At 38.1% G+C, this 27,569-nt stretch overlaps 1 protein-coding gene across 1 annotated transcript in view; it reads right to left on the bottom strand.

Annotated features, from left to right (window-relative positions):
• Window positions 1-27,569, bottom strand: part of CLHC1 (clathrin heavy chain linker domain containing 1) — a 55,677-nt gene that overhangs the window by 11,319 nt on the left and 16,789 nt on the right. Inside the window, exons 16-19 of the mRNA XM_080586770.1 lie at window positions 16,834-16,926; window positions 16,009-16,163; window positions 6,108-6,178; window positions 2,668-2,733 (exon numbers count right to left, since the gene is read on the bottom strand). The gene's annotated coding sequence lies outside the window, so the exon portion shown is untranslated. The remainder of the gene's footprint in view (window positions 1-2,667; window positions 2,734-6,107; window positions 6,179-16,008; window positions 16,164-16,833; window positions 16,927-27,569) is intronic.

Raw genomic sequence — 27,569 nt, 5'->3', positions numbered from 1 at the left:
ACTGTCAGTGCACCTGAGTCCTCTGTATGCAGAGTGTTAAGAAGTCTCCTGCAAATTTCTGTAATCTGAACACAGAAAGTGTGTATGTTATCTAGATACAATTTAAACTTGGCATTTATTCCAGAATGTCTCACACTGCTCTTTCTCAACCCTAGGAATCTAGCTGCACTCTGGTCCATCAGGCAGCCAGTGCGCCTTCACGTGAGTGAAATGTTTCCCCTTCTTTTTGGGAGCATTGCCAATACACTTCCTTGCCTCATTCGGATATGACTGTCCTTCATGCCTATGTTTTGTTTCATTTAGATCGGCGTAATGCTAGACCCTTTCTGCTGATGTGTATGCATGCAGAACTAATAGACTTCATCTACTACAAAAAGATGCTGGCAGGAGTTTTGTTGGCAGCAGACAGGGTAAGCACATAACTCTCTCCATGGCTTAGTTACCCTGGTTGCCAAACACATTCAATATTGGCCTCAAGGTACTTCCTCTTGACCTTTAAAGCCTCGTGGAATCTCAGTCCGAGCGTGTTCTCCAATACAGCAATTCCCTCCCTCACCTTCCTGAGTGCCAAACAGGCTTGGCTGAGTCCTCCCTGTCCCACCCGCAGGTATACAAATGTGCCCAGCCAACTTGCAACTTAACTGCCCCTAGTGCCTTTCTCCTGCAGGAATGTCCACCTAATTGTGATCACCAAAGTTACACAGAGATTGCACTCAAGGCATTTTTTTTTAACTCTTTCCCCATAAATGCAGGTTTGGCATCCAAAGTTGTGCTGAAGTCCTTTATTTTTAGTAAATGCCATATTTGGTTGTTATAAAATAAAATAAAAATTGAAGTTGTTGCTCTTGATTACACTCTCCTCTTACCAAAATAATACAGAGCTTTAGGAAATACACAACAAGCACATGCTGATCCTGATGACAATTCATAACATTGGATGAAAAGATTAAAAATAGTGTGGTATAATTAGTATAAATCGATCCACATAGTCTGGCTTTATTTCAAACCAGTGAAACTTTCAGTAAGTAATACGTTTGTATGCAATATGTAATGGAAGGACAACACCAATTCCTTATTCTTTTGACTCACACCTGCAAATGAAAAACAGGAGCTCTCTTATTTGCTTGTACACCAACTGGCAGGTTTTGATTCTGCAAGTACTTGTACATGTGTTCCTCCTTCATAGTCACAACCTGCTCTACCCCGTATCCAAAACTGCTTAGTAGCAAAGCATTTGGTGGACTAGACCTAAGAACAGGACTTATATTTTTAAAGGTTTTACCTTAAGAAAATTAGGTTATATTCTGAAAATGAAACACAATTTTAAAACAATTTACTGTCAGCTTTTGGAGGAAGAGGTCTAGATTATATTAAAGATGTGGTAGTTATCTGAATATCCTTTCTAGCAGCTGACCCCTTTGGCCTTTGTGGCACTTGCCTCAATACTGCCAATAGTAACAAAGCACAGCAAGTTACAGAGCTTGTATCTATCGTCACACATGCATCTGCAACACAACTGTATGCAAATATGTAGTCACAATTCTGTTTCAGAATACTATTTCAACCAACAAGCTCAAACTAACTGAAAAGACTGTTTAAACAACAGCCAATAAGATTTTTTTCTCTCTTATTTATGTCACAGAGAACTTGTACATAGACCTCCCACAGAGATGGTTTTCATAGATTAAAAAAAAAAAACAAAAACGCTTCTTTTTAACCAGACCATACTTCAGCTTCCCACTAAAAGTTCAGTTTTCCAAGTAGCACCTCTTGGGAAAAAAATCACAAACATTGTTTCCAGAGAAACACACAGTTGTGTTTGAATGGAGGGCATAGCTTGTGTTTTTAAAATCCTGATTATACTTTACAAAGTACTGACATAGGCCCACATTGCAGAGGGCTTATTTCACAGCATTAAAACACAGTGTAAAATGAGAAGGCTGATCCTGGCCTCTTTTTTATCTTACTGGGAAGTCTGGCTCAATTACAATCTTCCCTCAGTTTAGGTCTAAGCCATAAGTTAACAAACTACTTGTCCATATAAGAAAACAAAATTATTCAGCCACTTTACCTTCCCAGGATCATTTTCCTTGAGGTCTGTTCCCCAATCCTGCTCCATGTGACAGAGATTTCCGTGACAGTCAGAGGTTAACACAAAGTGAATGTCATAAAAACCACGAGCGATACCTTCGCTGTAATTGCCATTGCAGGTACACTGCAATTGCTACAAATAAGCAATCATTTTTATCATAGTACAAAAAAAAGGTGTGGTTTAGTTTGTGCTTGTCAGAGGGTCTGTAGGAGTTTGCACAACAGAGGATCAACAGTGCTTTTATTTTAGCAACAAGAGCTGTTCAAGTGATGGTATTTAAGGAATGAGGTCATTTATTCAAGCTGTTTAGATATAACAGTGTTCAATGATGTCAGTCAGGCTCCAAGTAGATAAAAAGTGCATCATCTTATCAGCCAGGCATTTCTAGTGCTGGTGAGCTTCTCACATTTAATAAAGCAAGGCATGGAAAATAAACTCCATCCTGACACAGACAGATGCTTCTGAAGCCATATACACTTTATAGCAGAGTTGGAAAATATGAATTACAAGACCTTATGCATATGTCTCTGAATGCCTGTACTTTGTGTTAAAAGGACAAAAATCAATGTTCATACCTGAATTAGTAATTTTTCTCTCTATTAGGAAAGATTTCAGTAAGACAGATGTTGTAGCAGGAAATCCTAGGCAACAAAACACATTTCAATTACTATATTGGTGAAAATTATTCAGTAAAGTACTAATCTGACTTTATAATTTTATCCTGATACACTTAATTAACATGCAAGATTTGCCCCAAGATTTTTGCAGATGTTTGAATGTTACTATGCATCCATAAAAAGACCAAAATCCACTCTCTGAAGTAGCCCCTATTGTAAAAAAAAAAAAAAAGAGGTCATTGGCTGACATAGTCTGATATTAGTCAGTATGACCATAACCTCAGTAGAAATTATTTCATTTGGCCCATGGTCTTTACAACAAATTTATTTTCCTATGTAGTCAGTTAAAAAAAAATCATCCTTTTTCTAAATACAAATAACATGTTTACATAGATAGGTTTATCTGAAAACTTTAAATTTTGTCTCACTAACATATGTAAATCCATTATTTCTACTCACCTCAAAACTTCTTATCTGTTGGTAACTGATATGTCCTTTCTCAAAACACATTTCACAAAAAATATTTGTCACTGAAGTTTTAAACACATATCAGAAATACAATTATTAAGTTATCAGTTCTGTTACAATAACCCAGAAGTTAGGCACTGTAATCACTTTTCTGAAGAATTTATACTGGCCAAGTCTCTGCCCTGAAAATATTTACATGCATGACTTCAGTAAAAGTATTCACGTAAACAAAATTATTCATGTGTACAAATCTTCCAGACTTCAGCCAAAAAGATGATAGCACTGAGTAAAAAAACCATTGTTATTGTCCATAATACACTGAAGATAAACCAGGCTGTCAGGCAGTGATCTGTCTTAAATTTTTATGAAATGGTTTATGCCAAATAAATTTCCTCCGACTTCATAAATGCAAAACAAGTTATTTCCAGGCCTCACACACCTAGCGGATACTTATGTTAGGCTTTAGTAATTTACATCATTACAAAGATATCAAGATTGGGCCCTTGTAATGGTAAGTATTTCAACAAATCCCATTATAAAGTTTTTAGCTTCCTTTAAATTGCGTTTTACTGTTTGTGTATTGAAGGAACAAGACTGCAACAGTGATGAGAAAGATTTACAGCCTAGTTTGATTTACAGTGCCTCGTGTTTACACGGAAGCCAAAAATATCCAATGAGCCTCACCTGAACACGTGAAAAATTTTTACTCAATGAAATAAGCCTACGTTGCTTAACAGCAACACTAATCTGCATAAAGAATATGTTCCAAAGAGATAACGTGAATTAACCCTGAAAACATGCTTAAACTCCAGCTCCCATTATTGTTTTGCATCCCCAAGGGACTGTAACATTAGCCCTAGTATGATATCATAAATCCAAGAAAAATTCAGTATAATTGAAAGATACCACAATTTCAAACTGTTCCAAATGTTATCCTGTTTAACATCTGTTATATTAAAGAGAAATAGAAGAAGATGGATAGGAAAAATATTCAACAGGGACTAGATTCACAACAGTTATGCACACTACTTGATTAAATCTTTCATTCTGAACTATTTTTCAAGCATAATGCATACCAAGCAGCAAGTAAACCGGAGAATTATTACACGAAATTCTGACCAAGTAAAACTAACAATTCAGTAATTCTCACTTTCCCACTTTATACCTGGACAGCAACCATCTAAACTGTAAGATAATCAATATTTATCTTTAGACAGAAAGAAGAAATGTGGATGTCTTTCTGTAGAAATGATCAGTGAAAGTACTGCCACAGACAGGGACAATACTGAACAAACAGCCAGAAGGTAAGCTAAGACATCAAATAAAACCAAATTCTTTCAGTTAGAAAAAAAAAAATCACTGATGACTAAGTTATTCATGTTTGTTTCTGCACTTTATCAGTCATTCTTTTCTCTCTTCCCACCTAACAATAGCAGACATATATAGTTTTTTCCTTTCCTCATTACAAGATAAAATGAAAGCCTCTTTGAAAAAGACTCTGTTTTTTTTTTTTCTTTTTCTTTCAGGAGCTTTCATGTTGCTGCTTGGGCACTGTATGTTTTCTCCTTTGTATAGGCTGTGTGTAGCCTAGGTACCTGAACCTGTCCCAAACAAAAATTACGCCTGAAGCTAAATATAGAAAGCAATTTGTACCTCATCTACCTGTCAGAACCACAAATTGTTTATATTCATTGAAAAAGAGGAAAACCTGTTGCTAGCTACTGGACAATAGACAAACCTGTCTCCCTAGGCGGTAAGTCGCTGGACAGCCTCCTTCTCCAAAGGCACTCATTGAGCAGTCTCCTTTCTTTGGAACTCTCCCGGTGGTGGAATTCACAGAGCTCTTATTAATGAGCATTAGCATTGGGTGTACACACAAATTTCACACAGGAAGGCAAAAAGCAGTGAGCCAGTCCTTCAGTTAATGTAAACTGCCAGGGTTTTTTGGTTGCTTGCTTGCTTGCTTCGCTTTGCGTTACTTTTTACAAGCCTTGTGGCATTAGGCTGAACACCCATGCTGAGATATGACAGGTCAGAGGGGACAAATGCTTGGTTACTTTCACTTATCCAAGCTGCTGTTTTAATTTTGCTGAATTGCATCTGTGCTGGAAAAGTGTTTTTCAAGTTCAAACTGGACCACCTTATTAAACAGCATCAAGGCTACGTTAATAAGGATTCTGATGAGCATAAATTTCTTTCAAAGTTTTTGACCAACACTCTTCTGTCCATACAATCTGATAAATATCAGAATAACTATCAGTAGAAGCAAATGAAACCTATCTAAAGAATTCCACTATGCAAATTTCAACCAGGGAGATTTACTTCCATTACAACCAATTCGTAGGGTGTTAAGAGCATTTTACCCCTTCATTATTTCATGTTACCAAGCTGCTGGGTGATCTATGTTGTATGAATGTCTCATTTCATGGCTGAACAAAAGCTATCACAGCCACTTTCCATATCTGATTCAGAAAACCTGTTATTGCTTATTACAGATGGAGTTCAAATAGACATGAATGATTGAGTCTATTTCAGCTGTTTACCAGATATACTACCAATTACATTATGAAATAATAGAGGAAAATGTTTCTAATTTTCTGTTAATTGAAGGTAAATTACAGTTGTGCTACAGGTGAGAATAAACCAGCAAACCTCAGTTATATTAATTAACCTATGTAATTTAGGCCAACTGAAAATAACTCTTCACAATTTTTCTACATTTATATACTGGAGCATGTAATATGCTGGTTAATTGTGATGAGATAGAACTATTAATTATACATGCAAACAGAACAGAGTTCAAAAGAGTGAGCTTAGAACCTCTTAATTTCTTTGTTATTATTGGCTGGCCATCACACATCAGCTTTATGAAGAAATACCCCCAAACTGGAACGTGCTGTCATCTTGCAGTCAGCTACAGTATAAATTACCTCCCAAACCATTCTTCCGTGCAACAGTCAAAGCAGCGCCTTCTCCAGCTTGAGCCTTCACCAGCAAATCTCTGAAAATGGTGTCAGGGAGCGGATTTAGCACAGTCACACAATAATGCTGAGTAACTCTGATCCTCACTGGGAATAATTTCTGCTGCTGTCACTTCTCAGCCATTACATCTTCTGAGGAAGCTGCCTTCTTTGCTAGCTCAAGCTTTATTTGCTGTACCACCTCTGCCTTCAAAGTATGCTTGTCAACTTCCCAGATTAAAACAAACTATCCAAATGAGTTCCTTTGGGGAATGAACAATAGCTAATCCCTAGCCGTGACTTTAAAAATACTTCTGCCTTCTTTTCGTTTCTTCTCTTTAGGCAGGAATCAAATTATTTTTATTTATTTATTTATTTAGAATCATGCATCCAAATCTTCAAAAGGAAACATTTTTAAAAGAAACTTCTAACATAATTTCAACACCCTCTGCTTTCTTTCCCTTAGGGCCTCACCGTTTTCCTCATTTCCTCCAGAGCTACTTCCCTCTTTCTATGCTTGTTTCCTTCAAACACCTTCTCATCTTTTCATGTTTATTAAACAAAAAAAAAGTCCTATTTAAAATATTTGGGAATGAAACAGTGATAAAATTCATTGCTGGATAGTAAAAAGAACACAGAGCTTTGGCATGACAGCAAATCTATTCCCCTAGTTTTAAATTCCAGACAATCCAACTCCTTGAGGAATCTTTCCAATGAGTTCAGGAGACATTACATCTCCATAGCTTGACTTGGACAACTTACAGACAAGCACAAGGCATGATTCTAAACTACAACACACTTTACTGTTCTTTCTGGCTTACTTTTAGAGTAGTCAACAGCAGTATTCATATTCTATCTACTACTTGTTTTCCTTTGCAACCACAAAGTTAATCTCCATACATTACCAAGTTAAACCAAATCAATGTACTGTTTGTTTTAAGACTTCTTATTTAGTGCCAAGAGAGATGATAATGAAGACTCAAACTGCCCTGTGTGCCCATACAGGCACACCTTTATGGAGGAAGGAAGGAAGGTAGGGAAGAATGACAGCTCACGGATGTCTGATGCTTTCCATCAGGTGTGGCATACCTACTGAAACCAAGCGCTCTGAGAGGCCATTTCCAGACAACAGGTATTTACAGATTTCGTTTTCATTTTACTAGCAACTTAAGACATTGTGAAATCTATAAATTCTTGTACCTTCATGATTAGGTAAAATAACTCCATATTACATAAACTTTCACGTGACACTCATTCTACATAGTCCGCCAACATTTATGCTCTCTGACCAATTAAGTCTTCAAACCATAAGCATTAGCATCTGAGTCATTTAAAATAAGGATATATAGGCACCAGAATCCCACATAAGGGGGAATAGAAGCCAAGGAAGAAGCAGTTATAAGAAGCTTTTTTCAGCTTTGAAAACACTAAGTCATGCTCTGCAGACTGCTGAAATGACTTTCCTTTCCCAACTAGCCTATGTAATGCCTCTGCAACACTGGCAAACCACAGATAGGCTTTCTGTAAGAGCTCCTTTTTAAAGCTTCACATATCTGTGACAGCCCAAGCATTGTGCCACTTCGAGACATGGTCAGGGGACATTCTCTCTCACTTGCAGTGTGCGCAGTTAATTGCCTGTTTGAAGAACAGATCACATTTCTTTGGACTGAGATTCAAACTGGCAATAAGCTTATTACAGCCTATTAACAAATGTAATGTTTTCTGTTAAAAAGCTTTCCCACACATCAGGATACCACTCAGCTCCAAGAAACATGCCGTGCAAAGTTCTCTCAAATATTTCAGATGTACTAAGCCAAAAAAATGTAGATTAAATGGCCTGTACATTTACACCCCAGTAAAGGTAGGTTTCTCTTTCCCGCTCCACATGTTTTCATCTGCCAAAGCACTTTTATAAAACCAACACTGGGGCATTTTTTTCCCCATAAACACCCCAGTAAGAATACTCAATTAAATAATCTCTTTTACCACAGTGTAGCAGCCTAACCATGCTGGGCTCGTGGGAGAAGTTGATAGCTGCATGTGTCTGGGGATTCCACTTATTTTGAAAAAAAAAAAGCCCAAATCTTCTCAGGTTCTTCAGCTTTGAAAAAAGCTTGCTTGCAATGAAAGGAATTTCCTTTCCTGCCTTAAATCAAGTATTATTGCCTTACTGAAATAAGGTATGCTGTTAATATGGTCAGTTTTTCTCAAATATAAGGTATTGTTTGTTTTTTTCTTTTCCTATGTAGACAGCGAGCAGTATTCTCAGTTCATGAATCTTTCTCATTCTTCTTCAACACTCCAGAAGTGAAATATTGACCCAACATGCTTCCTGCAAACACAGTGACATCACTGTGCCAAGCTTTCTGCAAACATGGGGCATCAGGGAACTTACTCCATAGGTTTTTCCTTGAAGTTGGAATTACATGACAAGCATGAAGGATGAACTAAAAATTTGCATTTCAACCCTATCAACAAAAAAGCTGCACATTTTTCATATTCTAGATTATGAATATCTGGAAATCTGAAGCCTTCTAAAAATGCAGAGGCTGGCCTAAAACCATGTAGAAAATATGAGGTTTTGCAGTCTCTTCTCTGTCTGTGAAGTCTACACAGCATGTTTGAGTGTGCACAGATGCAGCTGCTTAGAGCGGAGCCAAGCAGTCATGACGTCTGCAGAAACTGTGTCCAGAGCCTGGTAGTGACAAGAAGTGAAGACCTCCATGTCTTGTTACAGCCTTGGGGATGAACAGCACTGGGGCAATTTTCTTCCATAGACACCCCAGCAGGAATTCTCACTTGTTAACTGAGGGATCTTCTTGTTACCTATTGGTCTCACATGGTAACAGTGCAAGAACAGAGCACAAACCCTATAGATCAAGACTAACAATCTAAAAAGATACCATGCTAATTTTCCCCATGAAATGTAACAGCTACAGAAAATCCATTTACAGCCTGTCAAAGATGGATGAAAGAAAGAAAGAAAAATTACAAAGGAGCTAATTCTCCATTTTTTTTCCTGTTTAGTCATTAGTCAGAGCCCATTAGACCCAGTCCCCTAACAAGGACAGAAGAGCCCTGCAGATATAATGGGGAATCTGAATGTGAGGAGACCCCTTGCAGCACCCTGTGCACTGCCACCTGCCTACCAGCACCTTACTGTTGACAATGCTTCATCACCGTGAGTATCTTTGATCAAAGATCTTGAGCCAGCTGTGCCCTCCTGGTTTGTCTTGCAATGTGTCACTGCAGCAATACAAATATAGCCAGTCCGTTACTCTCAGATTGTCTGACTAAGCAGTTTTTGGCTGAGAAAACACTGTTATTTCACTACTGGGACGAAATTTTTATTTCAGATATAATCTTGCAGTCATAGAATTTCCTAGCTAGGGCTACACTTCTAAAAATCCAAGGGCAGATTTGGCCCTTAATGGGCAAACAGCTCAAAAAGGAATCCACAACTGAGCTTTTTTTTTTTTTTTTTTTTTTGTCCAGAGAGTTAATAAAGAGATGAGAGGGCACAAAAATATGGACAGAAAGCAAAATGTTAAGGATACTATAGGACCAAATTCTATTCTCGGTAAAACCATTCTCATTAAATAGAGAAATTCTGTAAGAATTTACTAAATCTAGTACTAAAACTACTTGTTTTTTCAAGGGTATGGAGAGCTATTTATTAACCCTGAGTCAGGTGTTCCTGCTTAAAAGTCTACATAACAGTAATCCCACATGCTGTAATTTTAATAAAATACTGACTGATCTTTTGAATCATACTCCATATCTTGACTCTGGCTTTTTATTTACTAGTTATGAAATATGGGAGTCAAGTCTTAAAAACAACAACAACAAAACTTCCTGATAAAATACATTAACTGCAGAAAAGTTGCCACTTAAGGTAGTAAATCAGATGCCAAAAAGTACCTTTTTGTGTGCATGGAAATAATGTGGCAACTTCTTGCATGCTGAGTACAGCTATCTCCCTCTTTACATTCTGTGCACACTCAGCTCTATACTGCATGAGCTGGTTTTGTTTACAGATGACAGGGTTTCTCAGCAACATAAGAATGTGAAGCAGAAACAGCATGTGTCACTAAGAACAAAGCAAAAAGTCAGTCTTGGTTTCCTTTCACAATCTGGTATTTTTCCTTTCATGTATTTCCCCTGCTATGCTTTTTGCCTACAGATTACCCAACAATTTTCAGAGCTTGTCTCAGGTGCACTTCTGCTGCGTACATAAAATATGCCCCAAAAGAAAAGGGGAAAGAAAGGTCATAAATATAAGTACATAGATGAAATGTTTCTGCTGCACATGCACCTACATAATACATACAACAGACGTAGGTCCTATTCTGTATTATTGGGAAAATCTCAGACCTCATGTGTTTTTAGGTCTATTGATAAGTAGAATCTTCTTAGCCTAAAGTTAATATTCATCCCACGAGTATTATGGGTGTTTCAGAATAATCATACTGATTTCATCTGGGCCAAGAGTAGATTAAAAAATGGCTTTAATTATCAACTTTGAGTTTCTGGGAATTCATACGCTAGAAAGACATTTAAACTTCTTTTTTTAAAAAAAAGTATTTTTATATATTTTTTTAAATGTTTATGTCATGGAGTAGAACCATTTGTCTCTTTGGCCACATTTGTCTGCAAATAACGTTCCTCAGTACTGATGTCACCACATTAATTAGCCTTTAAATGAAGCCCCCTAACTGTTACTGAGAACTGCTTTTTCACTGTCACTGAAATTAATTATCTTTTGCATCAAGCACCAAACTGATGGGCAATGAGGTGAATTACAAATAAATTGCCCAATATAGCCAACACCAAAGTGCTCTGTCATTTATGCAGTCCCTCTTTATCCTGGGAGAAGCAGGAAAAAAAGCAGCCTTGAGACTCATCATTTTTGGCAGGGTCCAGCAAGCTATCTAAACTGCATTCACTTACTAGCTCTAGCTTTGTTTGCTGGAGTTGAAATGAAGTGCAAAACAGCACCAACAACTTCTCGCTGCTCAGATTTGCCCCCTAACGGTTTATCTTAGGGAAGGAACGAAACTTGTTGCTGGACATGCTTTCACAGAAACAGTGCAAAAGAAGGAAAGAAGCCATGTCTGTTTCACTGTCCCCAGCAGGCTTATGTCCTGCATACTGTCAATTCACTCCTGAATATTTATATCGCTACCAGTCAACAGACTGTGTTCTTTCACAAACCGCCAGCCCAAGTGATTCCTCACAGCCAAGCAGCTGCTATTCTTCTCTGTCCTTTCCAAGGGCTCAGCCTCACAGTCACTAGATAGAAAAGATCGGGTTAAACAAGAGGAAAATTTACCAGTTCTTCTTAAGATCCAAAACAAACAGACACATTCATACACAGTTACAAGGACCAAGGGCACAAGAATCAAGCAATTTTTCAGATTCAAGGTATTTTGGAAGAGGAGTCGTATCAGAAGACTCCATAGAAATAACACTAACATATTGGTAACTAAGTCTGTGAAGAGGGTGGTTTGAGCATCACAGCAGAAACAGAGGTGATATCTACCTGGCTGCAAGCCTGTCAGCTTCAAGAGACCAAACACTCTGCGTAACAGAGGAGGTGATGGATTTCAGGGCAGTACAGGAACTATAACTCAGCACTTCCAGCACAATGGATGTCACCCTGACTGTAGATCTAACATATTCACCACATGACTAAGGAAACCGGAAGGGAAATTCTTTTTGTAAGCGTCATTCCTCTATTTTGTCATCTCTTAAATTACCCTGTAGCCAGATGGAATAAGTGCCAAAGTTTTAAATCTGAAGCCTCTGTCTCACCCTTTCTTAGCAGGATGTGGGGTATATAAAAATTTAATAGTAAAACTTGAAGGAGTTATCTTGTAAAGAGAGTCACAGACCTATTCTCTTGGCTAATTCAGGCTGCTTACAGCATGGAGCAAAAATTAAGTTCTCAGAACAGTTTGTTTCCAAAACTTCCATTTAATTGAAGTAAATCACTTAACCAGGATGGTTCAATTTTATTTTCACAAACTTATGAAATTTTTACAGAATTTCGTCATGATTTGCCGAAGCAGGATTCTCCTTAGTAATACCAAATACAACTCGTTGGATGTTAATTTTTAACACCTTCCAGGCTGTCCATGGTTTTGTTGTTGGTGGTGGTTTTTACAGTGAGATAGATTCAAGGACATTATCAAAGAAAATAGATAAGTGAGTATTCATTTTCCTGGTCTTTAACATGGTCCACAGACTTAACGACAGTGGCATTTTCATAGGAGTTCGGCTCCAAGGTGAAAACAGCATCATGTTCCAAATGTGATCTTTAAAAAATTGAGATTATTATATATATTCTTCTTGTTCCCTGGATATCCAAAAAGGCATCATTTCAATAAAACAGAATGACTAACCTGAAGACTTTGAAATGCTTGCACAATATAGTTCAGAAGAATCTCTCTGTAGTTCCATTAAAAATAAAAATGACTGAAAAATACCACTCCTAGAATCTTTGTACTGATCAAGACTTGCTCCAGCTGGTCACGCAGATTTACCCCTGCAGGCCAGCATTTACTTCTGCCACACTAGTGCGACCTCCTCTTCCCAGAGGTGACAGAGAACTTCCTAGAAGACTAAAGTCTCACAGTCGCTTCTGCATTACATGTCCCAGGACTCAGAGGCCGTGTGTCCGGCATTCAAAATATTTCCATGTCTGCTACAGCAAGCTGCAGTGCAGGTACTGCCAGATAACATCACTGCTGTGTTCTGTTAGTACAGGAGTTTCATTACTGTATGGTGTTTAACTTTTTGTCTATCACCATCTGTAGTGAGGCACAATATTTGCTAAACTTCATGCCCAGTCCAGGCCTATGATGGACTACTTTGACAGCACGCGTATGTACTGCCTATAAGCTACACTGCTATATGTGTATCTCAGCTCTCTCTTTGCCTGGAACAAAAATCAGAAAAAATACTGACGAAAAGATACAAGTTTGGGGTTTATTGTTTCTTTTGTTGTTCTTGTTTTCTTTCTCTTTCTTTCTTTCTCTTTCTCTTTCTCTTTCTTTCTTTCTTTCTTTTTCTTTCTTTCTTTCTTTCTTTCTTTCTTTCTTTTCCTTCCTTCCTTTCTTTCTTTTTCTTTTCCTTTCTTTCTTTTGCCGATATTAAGGTAGTTGTCTTGGAATAAGCCTTTGGGCCATGTTTAGACCACAAGTTATAACCAAAATTAGGAAAAACAGCTACTAACCATAGAGAAAATTGTGAGCCCTTTCCAAAGGTGCTAAAAAGAAAAGTCTAAAAGATAAATCTTACTTTGTTCCACCTTCTGAAGCAAGAGGCAGAATGGGAATGAGTTCCACTTATTCCAGACACTGCTAGATAATGCATGACTGCATTCATCCATCCACCTTATAGCATTCCCAGGGGTTGCCAAGACTCAGGAGACAAAAACTGCTGCAAATTCCAGCACAGACCCAGAGGCTCTGCCCCAGAACAAGACAGCTCTCCAAAGCCTGGTGTTTCTTTACTTGGGAAGCACTCTCATGCATGAGGGCTAGTTATTACAGAAACTCTTAAAAGGACACAGACCTTAACAGAATTGGAAACTTCAAAAAAGTATGGAAGCTGTAAATGTGCTTCAGCAAATTTGGCCAACTTAATTTCAGAGTGGCTGGTTAAATATAAAAATAAAATACAAAACAGCCAGATTCCAACATTAAAGTTTGTCCAGCTCCCTGTATCTTCTAACATAACCAGCATTGCAGTTTTAGGCTTCTGCAGGGGGAACCTCTTATTCTGGTGCTACTGAAATGGAGACCAGTCTCTGCAGGCAAAAGGGGAAGAAAACTGCAGTCACATGCAGTGTCACACAGATGAAGTCATACACTGGCATAACAGCAAGTGTTGTCAGTTGTCAAAGGCCATCTGTAGCCAGCAGACTTAAACTGTCATCCTGGAAAAAGATGCAAACAAGCCTAATGGGAGATTGTATTATCCTCTTTCTGGCATTCAATCAAATGAAGCTTGTTCCCTGACCAGATATAGAAAACAAAGGGCCACATTCTTTTATTTTCTTTTTAAAAAGAAAATCATTATTTTTCAGCAGTTGATATATTTTCAAAATGACAGGAAAAATAGGAACACCCAAAGAGAACTCCATAACTGAAGGGTCACTTGTCAACTGTGGGTTGCGTATAACTCATTTGCTGCTGCAGGGAGAAAGGGATTGCTCCACTGTTTGCTCTGCAGAACAGGCTCACAGACTTTTGATTTGAATCATTTATGGGTTGGCTATATAAGTAATTTGACACTCTGCTTGTGTGCTTTCTCTCTTTTGGGGGAGGGGGGAAGAAGTTATTTTTATGGTGCGAAACACTGTGGAAACTGCTGGAAAAACATACTAAATAAGAGATCCATTACTTGGAGCAGGAAATGGACACACACTTGGAGATGATGCATTAAGCATTCCTGACAAAGAGTAGCAATGGCTCCCTGTACACTGTGTGTAACCTCCTACAGGTGTCAGATCTCCAAATCAACCTGCAACTGAAGACAGGAGACGTGCTGGGGAAGAGGCACACAATCTGGCGCACGCAGGCCCCAGTAATGTAAGAAGGGAAATATTTCTATTCTGTGTTCTAGGAGGCAAAGATAAATGTGCTTGTTTGGTTGGTTCTGGTGCAGAGAGGGTCCAAAGAAGAAGAGTACTGAGAAGTGAAAAATGAGTCTTGGGATCTGTGCCTGGTACTGATGCAAATGAAGGTGAAACTATACAAACAGTAACACAATCAGACCATTCATCATTCCTTCATTAGCGGCTTTTCTTTGCAACACCCCCACCCAAAAAAAAAAAACAACTTTCCTTTTTTTATGAACGACCAAGAGGATTGAAAAGAAAGCCTAACTGGTGAGTGAGCAGTATGCACACTGTTTGTAAGACCGTTTGTTAATGCAAATAAGATAGCCCTGAACCATAGATGGTGTTAGTGTAATTCAATTTGCACAAACTCCATCAGATGGAAACTTACTGAGTATTGATATGGAATCTCAACTTATGGCAAAACAGTTGCCTGCTACAAACAGAAATGCTTCCAGCACTGGTGCTAAGCAGATACAAGCTCTGCACTCCAGATACAATCGAAGACCTGTTATCTTGCTCAGATTTACAGGAAAGGTCAGATTTCCATAACACATGCACTACAAATATGCTGGCCTTGTTTACTCATACACAACTACACGCAATTACTATCAGTGAAAAAATGATAAAATTGTTTTAAAATACTTCATGTTCCTTTAACAGAATAAAAGTCTTTCATGTTCTATTCACTTGGATGATTGGATGACTGAACAGTAAGGTTGTGTTTATATATATGTGCATTATAGTCTGGGCTCACAGAATCCAACATTGCCACACCAGCCTGTCACTCCCCATTAAAAAAACTTGACTGCAGCTGCTAAATAAATGTTTCAGTCAAAATTTTCCATGTCATTGGCTGAACATTTTGGAGAGCATTTCAGCAAGAAATGATTCAGCTGTTTCCAATAAATAAGTTGGAGAGAAAATACATTGTCATGACCATATTACAAAAAGAAATCTTCCGAGTTTTTTGTTTGTTTGTTCGTTTGTTTGTTTGTTTTTGAGGGGGCAGGTTGGTGGGCTTTTTTTGTTTGTGATTGTTGTTGTTGGTTTTGTTGTTGTTTTAATTCTGAAGACCTTGTAACTGGTGAGGTGTGCACCTTACTATTCCTGAAAGAAAATGTTCTTACAATCCTCAGAAAAATTCCACTTGTTAGATTTTCTAGAACTCGAAGCTACTAAACTTTTGGAGACCCCAATGCCTTTTACAACTCTGTATGGAATCAGACTGCAGGCACTGCCCACCTGCAGAAAGTAAGCTCCAGGGACTCACAAGGACTTCCATCTGCCGAACCCAGATGCTAGAAGGCTGGACACAAACTGAGGGCAGGAACTCCCCTGTCCTGCTCACAGCAACCTTTTCCTCAGCACACAGTCGGCCTGGAGAAGGTAGCAGTTTCCTTCAGAATGCACAGAGAACACAAGGATTGACACAAGGACATCATGAAGAAAATAAACAGAGTGGGAAAAAATGTCTTGCCTGCACAGTAACTGATAGCTGATTCTCCTAAAGACCCTTCTGACTGCATGCAGAAGTGGGATCAAGTGAAATTAATAGTCCAAAAAGGAAGTGCAAAAATACTGATAATCCATACGTGATGTGAAGGACTGTTTCGGAAAAAAAAAAAAAAAAACAAAAACAAACAGCAACAGAAATATCATTTAAGTCTGTAGAGGCATAAGGAAGAACAGAAGAAACCCAAGATAAGAAGTGATTAAGCCTTTGGAAACAGACCAGCAATCAATGATTCTTTGGATTTAAGGTCAACTTAGATACTGGCTGCACTGCAGAAATCGTAGCTGAATAGATTAGAATAAATGCAGATTTCAGCATTGTGGTGCCTGAGCCTGAATACTTGCCAGCCTAGTCCTTGATTTGACTTATGCTTAACTCTAGTCTAAGTCTGAATAGCACTTCTGCACATCATGGCTGATCAATAAGGATCTTTATGTATTGCCCTCTTATAAAATATACGTCCAAATACCCAAATTCATGTAGGAGATGCATGAATTTGCAGACGAAAGCTCAATTTGAACATATGATACACTATTAACGTATGCATTGTGTACCTGGATAGGTAGAACATAGCTGGCAACACGGATATGCATATGGTTCCCCTAGGATCCAGAATCAAGTATCAGCAAAATAAAAAAGGTAGATATCTGGAAGATAAAAAATAAAAAATAAAAAAAATGGTTATATCTGAAGGTCATCTGAGACATAAAACCGGAGTAGCTATATAAATATGACCAGGTCCAAAAATTCACAAATTGTTCTTCCAAAATATCTTTTCAGTTTAGAAGTAATTAACTCATTTCAATCAAGTGCTGGGGATACAAAACAACAGGAATCAAAGTTTTAATCTTAAAAAACACAAGCCCTAAGCAAAAGAAATAGGGGCTTGTATATTTTGTCTGGAGGATCTGCTCACCTCCTTGCAGAGTGTGGCAGGTACACAGTGATCTAAGGCCACCAAAACCACATCTCAATAATCCCGTATTTCTTTCTAGATGTAAACTATTCTCAACTTCAAAAGTTATGAGATTTATTTCACATTTAATTATTTTTTAAGGTAAGCTTACCCACATTTTGTAGATTATTTAGAAGCAAGTTTTCAAGAGGAAAATAAAAAAGGTCACAAGAAAAAGTAATCAGTGTTTCTGACAGGCATTTCAACCTTAAAGAACATTTACAGAGAAATCTGTGAGAGAAGAACATGGCCGTGTTTACTCTTTGAATTAAGAGGAAATGCTAAAGCCATATACAAACACAACCGGATTTAAAACTGGATACTTAATTAAACCCCACAGATTAGATCAGGAGAATTAAAAATACTTTATTTCCCTCATTCATCATTCCCAGGAGCTTAGTTCAGTAGTTCATTAGTACCAAAGCAGAGTTACTGCTAGTTTGGTGCAATTTCAACATCTTCGGAGCAATTTCAACATCTTTCAGTACAATTTCAACATCATTTTAGAAGGAGAATTGGTACAAGACACAATCCTCTGACTTTAATATGCTTTCTTGCCTTGCTGCTGATTCTGGTGCCCACCTTAGAAATTTAAAGACATTCTACAAAAAACTACTGGCTCCTCCTAGCATTTGTTATTCACAACTGATAAAGCTTTTCCTACAGCACTTGTAAAATTTTCACTAGATTAAACAGGGAAAACCAGAGCTAGATCCTTACCAAAGCCTAAAATATAGAGACCAAAAGACCAAAAGTATAGAGACCAAAACCAGTTTTAAATGAGCCCAGCTTGTTTGGCTGAGACTGGGCAGCACTCCAGCTACAGCAGTTCTGAAGGGAGTCTGCCATGGACTAATTTTCCCTGTTTCTTGACAATCTAGTTTAAGGACAGGTTGGATACCTCTAAGCTACACTGCAATCTCCAGTGGAGGCATGTCCTGGGGGAGAAAAACAGCAACTTGCTAAAGCCCAGTCATAAGTCTAGAGTCATCAGGACCATACCATCTGGCTTACACTGCCCCTTGATTTACTTTTGCTTTTAAAACAGTCTTTTCAGATACTGTGGCTCAAAAATTAAGTGAAAGAACAGCAGCAGAAGTACACCAGTTTCTGTAGTGCAGGGAGACTCACTGTGGCCAGACATCAACAGTACTTATTTCTGCATCCTTAAAATGAAAAGAAACTTAGTTATTCTTCAAAAGCCCTTGTGAAGGAACGAATGAGTTCTGATGGATAATTTTTGTCACTAATACATGTTTGAAGAGCTCCTAGACAGTGGCCAAGATGATCTATCTGCAAGCAAGATGTCCTTCAGGCTGGACGTTAGTCTGCAAGAAGATACCTATTTTAAAGCAAGGACATGAGATGACAGGCATACTGATGCACTGAAAAGGAAGGGAAAGAGAGAGTATTCCTTCATGTGACTAAGAGCTTGCTGTATGTGCTAGTTATCCAACACGGCAACAAGAAGGCCTAATAACTCAGGTGCAGCATGAGATATTTCTGGAAACCGAAATATCTCTATGTACTCCAGTCCCCTATTTCCCTGGATGAGGGAAATTATTCTTATTACGCAAAATTCAGGAACAAAGGCATGAGCCATAGTCTTTCTATATTCATGACTTTTTTTTTCTTTTTCTTTTTCTTTTTCTTTTTCTTTTTCTTTTTCTTTTTCTTTTTCTTTTTCTTTTTCTTTTTCTTTTTCTTTTTCTTTTTCTTTTTCTTTTTCTTTTTCTTTTTCTTTTTCTTTTTCTTTTTTTATCACATTGGGGTTAAGTGGAATTTCTATTAATGAGCAAAATGAAAGGTTTTCTATTCTGTCAAGTCTGCCACCAGTGATGTCAAATACACAGACACAACTATCCAGGATATATGCTGGACATCAAGACTGAAGGAAAATCCTCCTTATTTCTAGCCTATAGAACTAGAGCTGAATTTATAAATTAAGCCTACAATGGGATTCACATAGACCTTCAAGCTTAAAACAACTCCTAGATGAGGAAAGTTAAGAGCCAAATTGGAACCCTTTAGGTCCTTTTATGTCCACCGGTCTGCCTGAAGATATCTGCTCTGCACATGCCTAGTACTATCCTAGCCTGAAATGAGGTAATTCAAAAAGAAGTATGAACAACTCCAAAGACCACAGTCAAACCAATTGAGAGTGGGTCTTGTAGTCTTGGTGAGTGAATTCTACACCCGTCAACACCAACCTTGCACAAAGGTATAACTGCAGCAGCAATTAATTAAACTGCCATGTCTCTTTTCCTCATATCCAATTTTTACATTAAAGACTACTAGTAGTTGGTTGTATTACTTGTGAATGGAAAGGAGCGTAAACCAAATGAGTAAAAAGCAGCAGAATTTCAAACCAATTCCCATTTATAGGTACTTTCTTTTATAAATTGCAAGTTAAATGAATCACAGGCACAATTAGTTTGTGGCGATATAGTGAATTATGGGGAGACTGAAAGTGAAGAGTCTAATATCTACCTGTTTATTTTGACCAAACAGTTTGCCAAAAGAAGACAATGCCTTTGTCAGCATACGTACAATGTCAAGCACAGTGGTGTTTGGCACCTTAGCTAGGTGTTCTTATTCTATCATAAGAAGGATTAAGAAATCCTTCTGTTAGAGCAACACCGTCTCAGTATTAGGGAAAATTTATTCTTTCACCTTCTTCTAAGATAGGTGCAATTATTATTCTAATTTTACACAGGGGAGAATGACGACAGAGAAAAATCAGGTCATTTAATTAGCATCCACAGAAAATGTGACAGGTTAAAACTTCATTCTCTAAGCAAATATATTTACTCATCATTTATCTTTGTGCTTATGCCAGGAGACATGAGCAGCTCAAGAGGTATGTTTACAAATTGCTGCTTCTCTAAATTCAAGGCTTCACTGACTGCAAACTGGTGCACCCAACTGGGCAGTACAAAGCTATGGCAGCCAGAGGTTCTAAATTGTAAATATATTTTAAACAAGGACATTTTCAGTCACAAGTAATATCGCCAACTCCCCTGGGTCACAGCTTTATACAGATAGTCCAAGTAATGTTCACATCCACTGACTTCAGAGGGGAAACACACTTAGCACTTCAGGGTGCCACATCTGTAAACGAGATTTCATTTTCTCTAGCATCAAATCAAGACCGGTATTTACTGCAGACAGCTATTGCAAGGGTTGCATAATGTTAGCAGAGTGCTGGGAGCATTAATGTGCCTACTATCATTAAATATGTGACAGATATACCTTCAGAGAACTCATTAATTCTAATTCTGATTCCTGTTAGTCTAGAAATATTAGCATATAATTGTTGGTTTCTAAAATATTCTGGCAAACTTTTTTTAACTGAAAAACTGTGTCAGCATTTATTTTGGAATATCAGATGAAGTCTGATCTCTTGTATGCCCCTCAAGTAATGTGTTAGGTTAACCTCAGTTACCTAACAGGAAATGTTAGAGCTTCAGCAAGAATGCTTTCTGCAAGCCTTTAAGTAGGAGCTGTGAAATTTCTTATCACCAAAACTAAGAAAGAAGCCTTAATTGTGACAAGAAAATTCATAATGAACTTTGAAAATGAAAACCCAAATCAACACACATGATACACAGACTACAACAATAATACACGTATTTTAAGATTGCATTGCAGTGCCCATCATGGAGCAAAAGGCTGAGTGAAGAAGCAGCCAGCAGCAGCATGCTGTAAATGTGCTGTTAGCTGTATCTGCAGTCTGACAGAAAGAAATCCAGAGGAATTTGCAAATCTTCTTTTCTTAAAAAGTATGCTAGTTTAACTAACACTGATTTTCTCTCTTCTGTTGTATTCTTTTTCCTAGAATTCTCAAGATCTGTTCATTCTACACAAAATCAAAGCCTGAAAGTAATATTAAACTAAGTAGCTGTGTACAAAGCCCAGCAAAAATGCATCCATCTTAGCAACAGGCTCACATGCACAAACACTGCTCCCCAATGAGAATGGGAAAACACCATGTTGTTCTGCGTGATAGCACATGGGGACCAGAAATTTACTGTATGCTTCCCCTAACTGTAGCTTTGGTGACAAAGTCTGCTCTGGCTGCCTCTTTAGTGTCTGGTGACTGGAAAGCCTGACAAAGGACAACATCATTTAATCAGAAAGATATCAAAGACATACGAGCAGCAGTGTCTCTGCAAATACTGCATAAGAACACCAACTGTGTATGAGAAACCAGACTATGGAAAAGAAAAAAAGCTTTGACTCTTTCATAATACTTCAAACACAGATCTGCAGCAATTACTGCCCCAAACAATAATAAAGTTGGAAGTAAACAGTAGCCCATAGATCTTTGCAGGAAATAAGCTGTTTAATTAATTAATTATTTTGAAAGAAAGCTAAAGAGAAGGGAAATGCATGAAATAAATGGGTGGGAATGTAAACGTTTGCACAGCATGGCATCACAAGCATGGACAAAGCACTGTAGAAATCATGATGTGTTTTTGCTCAGCTATTTCCCACAGTACGTGATTACATGATGAAAAGCTGTATAATAACCATGTACATGGGAGGGTAGACTAAAATTACATAGGCAAATTGGGGGAAATTTCTCTCTCTGCTCACTCATGCATACTTTGTTTCTGATTTTTTTTTAATTTTTAATTTTTATTTTTATTAATTTCATTGTTCTGTTAATCTAGAACATAGGTCTGTTTTACCAGAGGTCAGGGTTGTTGTCACTGTTTATGGAATAATATTACAAAATACTATTCAGCAGAATGCCTCTTCTAGATACAATAAAAGCATCTGCTACTCAAAGCAACTGTTTTGCAAGAGTTTCTTGTATGCATGCACAGTGAGTTGCAACACTGCATAGTAGCTGAGATGTTTTGCTGTTTCAAGTTTTTCTTTAATTCCTACTACATGTTCACAGGCTACATATCTACCTCTTTTTTTTTTTTTTTTGCTTGGTTGTTTTTTTAAATGAGTACAGTGTGGTGTTTTAACATGAATGAGAGTTCACTGTTTGCTTAAGCTTTTCATGCAGATTACTACCTATTTTGCATTCTGCAGTTTTGTAGGAACTCAGAGTCCCAACTGAGTAGGGTAGGTCTTTGCGATCCATTTCTAAGCAATACAACAACTCTTATGCCTCTAACAATACTTGTACTTTGGGTCCCTAAATTTGGCTTCTTGACTAGCATCTGTGGAAAACAAACAAACAAACGCATTTTATGTGAAACAATTCATGGTGCATAAGCACGTAGCATGTTGCGCTCCTGAATGCTCAGTAGGGAAGCAAACCTTATGAAAGGATAACACATCATTGCATTAAAATGTGGCACAGATCAAAAGAATACAAACAGGATAAAATAGACAAAAAGGCTAGTAAAGAGTCAGTTAGTTTGACAGCAGCTATGAAATAAATGGCAATGTTATACACCAATGTTATTCTTCCAATCCAACGTAGAACTTAATAGAATAGCCTCCAGGGATGGGGTTGTGGATGCCCCATCCCTGGAGGCATTTAAGGCCAGGCTGGATGCGGCTCTGGGCAGCCTGCTCTAGTGTTTGGCAACCCTGCCCAGAGCAGCGGGGTTGAAACTAGATGATCTTTAAGGTCCTTTTCAACCCAGGCCATTCTATGATTCTATGATTCTATGAACAGTGATACAGATTTATGCTAGATATTAAGCATATATAGATAGTTAATATATTACATATTATATATGATACATTAAGGACATCTTTTAAGCGATTTATGTTCCATATACTGTCTGGAAATTTATCTGTAGGACTAACAAAGGGTATGCATGCTACTCCGTTACAGTAAAGCTATTAGTATAAATGGGACCAACTCCTAGTGTCACAGACAGCATAATGCTGAAAGGCTTAATAGGCTTTTTGGCAGGAGACAGACAGAATAGATTCAGCTGCTAACACTGAGACACTGCCATTTTGCCCTTTGTTACCAGTAGTCTTATCTTTCCCCACAGAAACTTAAGTGCTGAACAGTGCCTACTGCCAGTCTATCAGTTTCTCGGGAGGCAGTACTACAACAGCCCTAATTCCCAGAGAGAAATTGATTTCTCAGGAATATTTGTGATCTGTTGCTGTTCTTAGGGTACTAATTAACATGTAATAATTAGATGTGCTGACTAATCTCCTTGCCCAGCATTTAGAAAGCACACAATAATAACTAAACATAGACATAAAGTATATACATGTCATGGCCTCACCTCTTTATGGTATTCCCCTGGAATTCAACTATAATGTTCTCAAGCAATCAGGCAGAGAACATTGCCCTAGAGAATAAATTGCCTAAAATTCAAATGGTGTATCTCAACAAGTTGGAATTACACAAGAGTTTGAGTATCGTTTTATGGGTCACAGTTTTATTTCCAGTCCTACTGACATTTTAAGGCACCTGGGATACATCAGGAAAGGACATCTGAATAGAATTGTGAAGACACATTGGATACTTGAACCAGTTAAAAAGTCAGAGGAAACAAACAAACAAACAAACAAAAGAAAAAAGAAAGCAGCTGTAAATCAGGCAAAAACCAATGCAAATACCGTGCTTTTCCAAATCTGAAAAAGCATCTGGCAAATTTTTTTTGCATTCTTCACAATTAGTAGGCCAGAGCACTATTCCCAGAGTTCTCTACTCCCTCAGGAATGCTTATTTAATCCATTTTTAATCCCTCTCTCTGTTTCACCTGAGTGCTGAGAGCAAGAGAAGCAAGCTCTCACTTCTAAAGCATCCCATCTTATTCTCTCCAATATTTATAAGAGGAAAAAAAATGTTTGAACATATGTTGCAAAGCATGACTAAGCAAGAAATCTCATTCCTGACATACCATCCCAATTACACCCACCCAAACAATTATTTGTAATTAACTAGCCTTCTGCAAGGCTTTATAAGGGTTTTATTTACTGTATACATTTGTTTCAGACAAGTCACTACGTTTAAAGTGAAGCTGCATCTGGAACAAGGGATTTTTTCCTCCTGCCATGGCCATTCCTCTCTGGAATCCTGCAGTGCTGCTTTTCCTCCGTCACCAGTACTGCAGACACTTCTTCCCACAACCAACCCCCAGACAGTTTCAGTTCTCACACAAAGCAACGGGTGTTGTCAATTTGATGCATTACTTGCTGTTTTACAAATTAATTTAGGACGGCATACTATGCCGAGCTTCTTAACAGCTGCTTGGAAAAAAAAAAAAAAAAAAAACTGTTCAGGCGATACACAAAAGGCAAAGATTGCGGGTCCCACTGACCCTGCTCTCTGCTCTCAACATTCGTGGGCGCCATCTGCTGGCAAGTATTAATTATCAACATCTATAATTACATAAATGCCAGGTCAAAGCTGAATGCTTTCTTGTACATGTTTTATCTTCTTCCAGAAGAAGATGTGTGTTCCCCCACAACTTCCAGCAAAGATCTGGGACGCAGACCTCTCTAGCCTTCCCTTACCCCCACCGGTGGCAGCTAAGGTGCCACAAAAGCAGAGGACAAAGCTCTTTCTACGCTGGAGAAACTCCAGGCAGCACCTTGGCCTCTCATTACAAGCCTGGAGCCTGCAGCCAACCGCCCCGCCTCTTACTCCCTTGCTCTAGAGGAAACATTCAGCAATGCCAGTCTCCATGTTTGGAGAGTTTCCTAACACCAACAGCAAATCATCACAGCAGCTGAATGGGACTTTTTGTCCATGCTACCAAAATTGTAACATATTCTATTTATACTGCTGTTGTTAAGCTACTGTATGTCTGACACATTTAGACAACAGTTGATCCTAAGCCACAAAATGACTTGGTCTTGACTATGAAAATGGCTCTAAGCCTGAGGTCATTCTGACGAGCAGTGAAGACTATGATTCACCTTCTTAGTAAAAGCTAAAAGCGTCTATTTGCCAAGATCTGGACTCAAAACCATGAATCCCCATTTCCCTGCAGTCAAGAAGCACATGGACGTGAGATTTCATTTTATGCCTATTCCTAGTTTACACATACAGACAGCAGCACCTGACACTTCTAGAAAGAACAAACTGTTGCTTGTACAGGTCTCTGTCAGGCAAAACCCAGCAAAATAAACACCTCTAAGAGTGTGGTATTCCCAGTAAGCTCTAGAAAATTAAGGCATTATTCATGTGTGACAAACAGAATCTAAATTTATGAATGTATGAATCAAGAAGGGGATTTCCAGAAGTATTTTAGAATGAGAAGACCATTTAGCTGGCCCTCCTCAAACAAAATTTCTGCCACACGTAGGCTCCGGAATGAGGAAGAAATTCAGTTCTGACATTCTCTGCCAATGACATGAAACTCAATTTGGAAACATTAGCTAATGAAAAATACAAACACGTTCCCACACCCACAGCTATGAAGACAAATTAAGTATACTCACTGAATGGAAATTAGAAGTATTTTTAATAGCTGGGCACAGCAGAAGCAAGTCTAAAACTACTGAAGGATTATACCCTCCCAAATATGTTTTTGCCCAGGGATTAGCTCTAAGAATAACTAAAACCACCACTGTAAGTTTCTCAATGTAAAGAGGATTTAGACATGCAACTAATGAGGGATGTATAAATCCTGATGCACAAGAATATTTATGCCCATACTTGGTGCTGAAGGAAAATTCTGAATATAACCTCCCTATTCAGATATTCCATGAGCAGCTGCCAGTTCCTGATTGCACTTGATCCCAGCCTAGAATACAACTGTTGGGACTCAAATTCATGCAATGTTACTTGTCTGCGAGTCTAATTTAAGAAACGGACCTACTGCAAATGCAGGGCAAGCAATACTTTCATAGCAGTACAATGGTTCAGCTATGCATGACACTGCCCTGTGATTCTGCGTCACCCACGTTTACACACATAAGACATTTACTAAACCAGCAGTCTTCTGTCCAATCCAGTTTCAAATATCCCAAAGGACAGAACTATCATCTCCAATGGACAACACTGCCATAATAGTCACTCTGCTAAGAACTACCTCCTCATAATCAGCATAATTATTTTTTTCCTGACTTTTCAATCCTTTTCAATATTGATATGACTGTAAAAAGTTTCGTTCATTCTTTGTGTTTCTATATCTCCTTTTACTAAAAAGCTCAGGAAGAAGTGTGTTCCTAAGTAAGGAATACTCAAAAACAAAAATAACAACAAGAAAAAACAAACAACAAAAACAAACAAACAAACAATAAAAATCAGGGCTCCCCTTTTCCAAGTATTTGTTACATCATTCTTTGAAAGCACCTACAGGAATTCAAAATAAAACACAAAAGCTATACAACCATCTGTTGAAGGGCCAGTGGGTGACAGTCTTTTTCTACCTGAAAAACAAAGATGTGCCTGCCTTCTGACATTCCTTCAATATTTTCAATATTTTTCAGAATTTGGGGTTGCTTTCTCAAACATTTCCCACCATTTACACAGAAACGTGTACTTTTCTTATTTTTTTTTCCTTCCAGCTCAAAGATTTTCTGTGCTTCCTTAAATTTTTGTATCTTTTATCCTCCCTAAGGATCTCTCCCTTTTTGTTTTTCTCCCATATGAAAGCTTGGAAATTATATTAAAATTTGCCCTTATCTCTCCTCCTTCCTCACTTTGGTCTGAGTCTCCTCTTTCATCTTCCCTTCCTGTGCAGCTTTTTCTTCTCTATAAGCAATATAAACTCCCTCTTCACTCTTCCTTTTCTTGAGCCACTCATTCTTTCACTGTCCAAAGGGTAACAAATCAAAAGCAACTATTTATGTACCCGATTATGTGAAACCTGCATTTTTATGGAATAATCTCTCACATTCCTGGTACAAGTTTGCAGCTTTCTGTCAAAACCTGGATGCTCTGCCATAAGACATGAAACACCAAGTAACTGCCTTAGATTTGTGGCACAATCACCACCTCTCACCAGCTCTCATCTCCTGTTCTTTCCATAGCACTCTCACTTCAGAGCTTCCCAAAACTATGAAAACAAACAGGTGTACCCAAACAATAGCATTCAATGAAATTAAGAAGAAAAATCTAGGCTTCGGAAGAAAAAAAAAAAAAGGTTCTTTTTGGTATGTACTGTCAGACAATGTAAAGCTTTTGTAAAGCTTTTTATTTTTTGGGGGGGGGGAGTGTGGGCGGGGCAAAACAGCTAACAGAGAACAACAATAAAATATACTCCAAACGGAAGATTTAGAAAGCAGCTTTAATTGAGGTGCTTTGATGCAACTCTGGCACCCTTTCTCTCCATTGTCTATGCAACAGTAATGGCAAATATCTTCTCCGAGACAGGTACCACTATTCTCCCTCCCCTGCCCTCCATCCTCTCTAGCCCCTGGGACACCTCTCTCCTCCCACTCCTTACA

The sequence above is a fragment of the Anser brachyrhynchus genome (genome assembly GCF_964034855.1).
Source record: "Anser brachyrhynchus genome assembly, chromosome: 3".
Classification (NCBI taxonomy): domain Eukaryota; kingdom Metazoa; phylum Chordata; class Aves; order Anseriformes; family Anatidae; genus Anser; species Anser brachyrhynchus.
The sequence above is the reverse complement of the archived record's forward strand: the minus strand, read 5'-3'. Positions and strand labels throughout refer to the sequence as shown.